The sequence below is a fragment of the Staurois parvus genome, unplaced genomic scaffold (assembly GCF_062004578.1).
Source record: "Staurois parvus isolate SC_StPar_1 unplaced genomic scaffold, SC_StPar_1.0 ptg000136l, whole genome shotgun sequence".
Lineage (NCBI taxonomy): Eukaryota > Metazoa > Chordata > Amphibia > Anura > Ranidae > Staurois > Staurois parvus.
The window spans coordinates 12,253,185-12,260,404 of NW_028317932.1; the positions used below are offsets into that span (position 1 = coordinate 12,253,185).

Below are 7,220 nucleotides of genomic sequence, written 5' to 3' on the forward strand. Positions count from 1 at the left end.
AATGATGAAGCAGGCTAGTCCGTTTTGCTGAAATTTCATTGCAGCAACTCAAAATGGTACTCAGTAGTTTGTATGGCCCCCACGTGCTTGTATGCATTTCTCACAACGTCGGGACATGCTCTTAATGAGATGATGGGGTATTAACTCCCAGATCTGGACCAGAGCATCACTGAGCTCCTGGACAGTCTGAGATGCAACCTGGCAGCTTTGGACTGAAACATGACATTCCAGAGGTGTTCTATGGGACTTAGATCAGGTGAGCATGGGGGCCATTTAATGTTATCAATTCGTTCATCCTCTAGGAACGGCCTGCATACTCACATGAGGCCGGACATTGTCGAGGACCTGGAGGAACCCTGGACCCACTGTCCCAGTGTAGGGTCTGACAATGGGTCCAGGGATTTCATTCCGATACCTAATGGCAGTCAGCATGCCATTGTCTAGCCTGTAGAGCTCTGTGCGTCCCTCCATGGATATGCCTCCCCAGACCATCACAGACTCACCAGCAAAACGGTCATGTTGAACGATATTAAAGCATAACAATCTCCACGACTTCTCCAGACCCTTTCATGTCTTTCACGTGTGCTCAGGGTGAACTTGCTCTCATCTGTGTAAAGCACAGGGCGCCAGTTGCAACCTGCCAATTCTGGTGTTCAATGGCAAATGCCAATCGAGCTCTATGGTGCCGGGCAGTGAGCACAGCACCAACTAGAGGACTTCGGGCCCTCAGGCCACACTCATGAAGTCTGTTTGGTCAGAGACATTCACACCAGTGGCGTGCTGCAGGTCATTTTATAGGGCTCTCGCAGTGCTCATCCTGTTCCTCCTTGCACAAAGGAGCAGATACCGGTACTGCTGATGGGTTAAGGACCTTCTATGGCCCTGTTCAGCTCTCCTAGAGTAACTGCCTGTCTCCTAGAATCTCCTCCATGCTCTTGAGACAGTGCTGGGAGACTCAGCAAATCTTCTGTGTATTGGTGTGCCATCCTGGAGTTGGACTGCCTGTGCAAATGCAAAACTAGTGAAAAACAGTCAGAAAAGATGAGTAGGGAAAAAAATGTCAGTGGCCTCCACCTGTAAAACTATTCCTGTTTTGGGGCTCGTCTCATTGTTGCCCATCTAGTGCACTTTTTGTTAATTTCATTAACACCAAAGCAGCTGAAACTGATTAACAACTCCCTCTGCTACTTAACTGACCAGATCAATATCCCAGCATTTTAATTGACTTGATGCTATTCTCTGATTAAAAAGTGTTCCTTTAAGTTTTTTGAGCAGTGGATTTTGAAAAAGTGCAGCATCTGCATTAACTCCACTGATAACGTACATGAAAACAGCCATTGCGTCCAACACATGAGTTTTTCATGCACTATGCCAGTTGTTTTGATTTCTTTCATTGTTCATTCACAAAAACTGCTTCAAAAGATACTAAAGCATGAATAAAATTAATCAAAAAGTGTTTAAATGCATACCTCTTAAAAATGTTATATTGAGAATGACACCTTATATAGTAGTATATTATATACTTATATAAGTGCAACATAACGAGATAACAACATAGTGCACATGACGCAAGGTATATTGGTTCCTATACCTGGAGCATTGCTTGAAGGGTACAAACAGATAAACAACTCTAGACATTAAAGTCCAAATGCCGTCCTCACTTCAGCAGGACATACTAAAATTGGAATGATACAGAGAAGGTTAGCATGGCCCCTATGCAATTTTTTTTAAATTGAACATAGCTAAACTGAGGCTTTGAACATTTCTCTCCCTGCAGCCACACAGTTATATTCCAACTTTTTCTTTCAATGGAAACCTAAAGGTATCTCTTATCTGGGCATCACGATTCCTTCTAATCTTTCTGATTTATCTGCACTTAATTATATTCCATTATTATCTTGCATCCATAAAGACTTGGAATCCTGGGGTACCCCCCCCCCATCCCCCATATCCTGGTTTGGACGTATTAACACCTTAAAAATGGACTCTTTCCCAAACTTGCTTTATGTTTTTTAGACTGTCCCCATTTCTGTACCTAAGCGTTTCTTCCACTTGTTGCATTCTATATCAATATGCTTTATATGGCATCGCACCTTTTTGAGACTACGACACAAATTACTTACCTATCTGAAACTTCAAGGTGGGGCTGGCCTACCAGACTACGAATTGTACCATAAAGCTGCCTTAGTGGCCCGTACACTTGAGTGGTTCCCCCAATCCTTCTGTAAAGCTTCCACTATGGTGGAGCAGGACATATCCCCTGTTGACCTTAGGGCTCTCCTACGGGACTATAAGCAGGAACTTTACCAGCTTCATTCCCTTTTGCCTTTAACGATGGCTGCCCTGTGTCTGTGGTGTAAGCGTGGACTTAATCTTGTCCTGTCTTCAGATCCCCTTTGATGCCTCTTTTCGATAACCCAGCTTTCCTGCAAGGATTGGGGTCTTCTGCTATTGGTCCTCTTTCACATACCACATGGCCTGTGGTGCATTCTATTATCCACTCTCCTCTGGCTTACCTAACTTTCCAGTCGGATTGGGTGACCGGCTCACTGCTTTTCATTTGTCTTCGTTCTGTAGGCATTTATTCGCTACCTCCCAAGTTCACCATCCACCTACTGAATATGAATGGCTGTGCTCCCTCTCTGAGTTGCCCAGACACCTGCTTGCCTGACTTTATAAATTGTTACACTCACTGATACATGATGATCTCCCACCTTACACTAGAAAGTGGTCTGTAGATATGGGGAAGGACTTATCTGCTGTTGATTAGCAAAATTCATTCCATTTTACGTATGGGTTACACATAAATCTACAATCTCCTGCTATGCACAGAAGAAAAATTTTAAGCTTCTCTCACAGTGGTACAGGGATCCCTCCTCCCTACAAAAGATATTCCCTTATACTATGATCACACATTCTGTTTGTGTTCTTACATATTAGCCTTGGCACGACATGTATATGTATCATTCCTATTTTGTGATAGATTTAAAACAAAAATTACATATTTGCCTCTAAAGTCCAAATGCCTGCCACTAAGCTTGGGTAACAATTCCATTGTTACAAAGTATAAATATAACTTATACACTTATACACAGTGTGCCAAAATTAATATACTGTACATCATATTACAGAGAGCACATTAGAGCAAAGACAATGGCTTAAGATAACAACGGGTAGTATTTGGGATCAGGGTACTCCCTCAACTCCTCCATACCCAGAACCTGCTTGACCACAGTGTTAGGAAAGGCCATCACCACCTTATCCATATAGATGTGACATCTGTAGTTCCACTCATGATACACCCTTTGGAACTCAGGTGCAGGTGGCTGTGCCATCCATGATTACCCAATGATGCTTAGGTACCCACAGATAGTCCCAGACATGTATGGGAAATCCAAGCCATACAGGACCCTGACATCCCAGATCATGAGGCACTGCAACCGAGACAGGCATGTCAAAAAACGTCTCTGTCCCATAAAGCCCCAGGCCACTCCACGTGCTCCTCTTCTTCCCAAACTAGCAACACAATCACTGCCTCCATGCTTGGCAGCTCCACATCAGGTGGGACAAGCACCTACACCCCCGCTGGCATTAGGGAACAGCTCTTTGGAATAGACAATTCAATCCTCCCACTGGCTGATTGGTGTGATGTAGCCCCACTCACTGCCTGGTTCTTAGGTGCTGGCTCTTGATGGAGCTCAAACCTGCTATAGGGGAGTACTCAACCCCACTGTCCTTGTGAGAGCCCTGGCGGGGAACATCCTCCTTCTGCACCACCAGTTGTGGAGAGCCCAGGTGGCATTCCACTGCTGACTTGATCGATACACTGACTTTCTCCACCACTTGCCAGGGATCATTGTCCTGCCATGGCACCAGCCACTCATATGGTGCCTGCCAGACTGGGAGCACCTTAAAGAGCAGTTCCCACAACAGGCCCAGGGAGTCAGAGCAGATGTCAAGTCCCTGCCCCATTTCATCTTGCTGAGACAACAACCCACCTGCTTGGAGCCCTGAACCTCCAGCATATTGTGTCCACTCCTTGCCACATGCCTTCCTGTGACAGATCTGGCCATTAGCCTTTATATTCCAAAGAAAAAAATGTCCACACCAAAGAAGTATACAGTAGTTACTGTACTTTACTTGTGTTGCTTCAGAAGATGGCATATTACAGTCACATCACATAGACATACTATCCTGGGTCACTTTACAGCAGTTTGTGAATCACATATAGTGGACGATCCTCAGCAGTCACATGTGAAAGCAGAATACAACATTTTACTCTCAAGCCATCTTTCCTTTTACAGAGTCACTCCTACCCAGGGTTAGTAGTACTCACTCAGAGGGCTCTGGCTTGCCTGAGGCTATCTGTGTCCAACTCATGACCCCCTGCCTGTTCTTCCAGAGTCAGGACCACTGTAGCTGCAGCTGTAGCTCCACTACATTTCTCACAGGTCCTCTGACGGATAGACTTCAAAGAACACTTGGCCCCTACACTAGGTGACTACACATGCACGATATGGGGTATCTGGCTTCCATGTCCAATCTACCCTGAAACTCCTTCCAACCTACCTTATCTATGGGAACTGACTCACCCTTCACTCACCCATGACATCACTAAAGGAGGGCTCCAACTAAGAGGAACTTGGTACCTGATTATGCTATTCTCTGTCCCCACACACTATTCTGGAAAAGAGCCACCTAGTAGCAAACTAGTTTACTGCACCTTCACTTATTGGCACAGTCACTTATTGTCTCCATTAGGGGTGTGTGCAACAGGATACCAAAGTAGAACACATTGGTAGACAGATTTCACCTCATAAGAGGAAGTCCAAATATGGCATTATTGCCAGATATTTTTTATTAAATGTCCATATTTCAAAGATTGAAAACAACTTTTAAATTATGTTAACTTGTTAAAACTTACATGAGATTTTAGTGACTGGGTTTAGATCTACTTAACATTTTTTTTAAATGTATCTAATATTATCATAGAGTAGGCTAAATTATTTTCTAATAATGTTTATTTTTCATATTCTGGTAAAATTGATATAACAAGCAGAGAACTGGAATGTGTTTGTGTCACCTATGACAAGGTCAATGCTTATCTTCAGTAGCTGCAGATGGGATTTTGGAATAATGGAAGATAACCCAAGATCTGGAAATGTGTTATCACTAGGGTGGCCATAAGCAGTCCAGATCATACAAACAATGCACTTAATTCAATCACACTTAAATATTTGTGTGCTAACTGGTGTCTATGGGATCAATTCACTAAAGGATATTGCATGCTATATTTGGGTTATGTGACACATTTAACACAAATATTACATGCAATATGGAAAATCACTAAATACCGCTAAATAAAAAATGTAAAGGTGTGGTTCCTGAGTTAAATACCATGTCTTATTTTAACACAAATATTAATGTAGTACTTTAAGTGTTAGTGAATTGAGCCCTATACTTCATGGCATATTTGTTGCTAAATCAAGGTGATTCAGTCACAGACAAGCAGATTTCAATCAGACCAGCCACGCCTCCGAAACACATCATCATAGCAACCTTCCAACATGTACCCCCACCTCCGTGTTGGTGTTCGACAGTGTGCAGTGCCGGCTGGACCAGACACATGATCTTGCACAGTGTGCTGAGTTATGGCTGTCCCATTGTGGCAGGGAATCTAGGCTGCTAGCAAGCTCCAGAAATCCTTTTCCTCTTTGGATTTTACAGTGGCAATCCTGGATAGGCGGCTGGGAACATTTGATTGATGTGCTTACTGAGCCTTCTGCCAATTGTGAGTGCATTGGTTGAAATTTTAACCTGTTTTTAATAAATTGTACTATACTAGGGCGGATGTGCATTCTCAACTTCTTTTGTTTTTGGCAAATTTATTGCAGTTCTCTAGTGGGGTTGAATAACTAAAATTGGAGAGAGCAAAATCTGCTACAGGTGTGCATAGAAACAAATCAGCTTCTAGGTTTATTTTTGTCAAAGCTTAAAGTAATTGTAAACTTCGATTTTTTTTATTTTTTTTTTAATAACAAACATGGTATACTTGCCTGCTACATGCAATAGTTTTGCACAAAGCAGCCCTAATCCTCTTCTTCTTGGGTCCCCCGCCAGTGTTCCTGGCTGCTCCTCTTTTTGGTGTGCCAACATAGAAAGCTGTTTCCTATCAAGCCACACCTGTGTGCTCACTCATGAGCCAGCTCTATGTGTCTATAAGACACACAGAGCACAGCTTGGCCCCCACTCCCCTCCCACTGACTGTGATTGACAGAAATAGCCAATAGCTCCCTCTGCTGTTTCTGCGCCAATGAGGAGGAGAGAGAATAGAGAACTTCTACTCTTGTGCATATTGCTGGATCAAGATCTGGCTCAGGTAGGTATAAGTCATACAGAAGGCTTTTTACCTTCATGCATATAATGCATGAAAGTAAAAAAAACTTTCTGCTTTTACAACCACTTTAATTGAACAAGCTGAATTTAGAAGCTGATTGGCTACTATGCACAGCTGCAACAGATTTTGCACTCTCCAGTTTTAGTAAATCAACCCACTGCATTTCAACTGTGCATTTAAAGCAGTAATAAACCCCAAACCAAAAAGTTTATATATAACAGATTACAGTTTACCAATCATTAAATCTGGCAGTTGCATCAGTTTTCTCTTTTATATGCTTTTTTCCTTTGTTTCACTTGGTGATCCAGCCAGTAACACACCTCCTGTCTTGGCGTGTTTCCACTCTGGATGGAGGTACAACTGAGACAGCTTTGGACAGCAGCAATGTCAGTCTGGGAAGAGGGTAGTGTTAGATGTACCAGCAGAATTAGATGGACTCGACTAACAAATTAAGGCCAAACTAAAATTTTTTTTCTTTTTTTTTTCTTTCGGGATAAAAAATTTACATAAATGAAGAAAAGCACCCCTGTCAGTGGTAAATCGTTTGTCCCAACCCTCTTACTGACACTTTGTCTGGACAACTTGGTCTGTTAAAGGAAATTGAAAAATAACAGACTTATTGGCCATGTTTAGAGTGTCTCATCAGATCTTGGATGCACAGAACACACAGCTAAACTACTGCACTTAAATGCAGGTAAACACATAATGGGGATTATTTACTAAAGAGTGCAACATTTGGAGCAACTCTACAGTGTTTATGACACCATTGAATAATCATGACATTTGTATGTATTTTAAAATGACCTCTAAAAAGGCATGTTTG

The 7,220-nt window shown here is 42.6% G+C and overlaps 1 pseudogene; it reads left to right on the top strand.

Moving 5' to 3' along the window:
• Positions 1-1,653: 1,653 nt before the first annotated feature.
• Positions 1,654-1,721, top strand: LOC149465953 (U6 spliceosomal RNA; annotated as a pseudogene).
• The last annotated feature ends 5,499 nt before the right edge of the window (positions 1,722-7,220 follow it).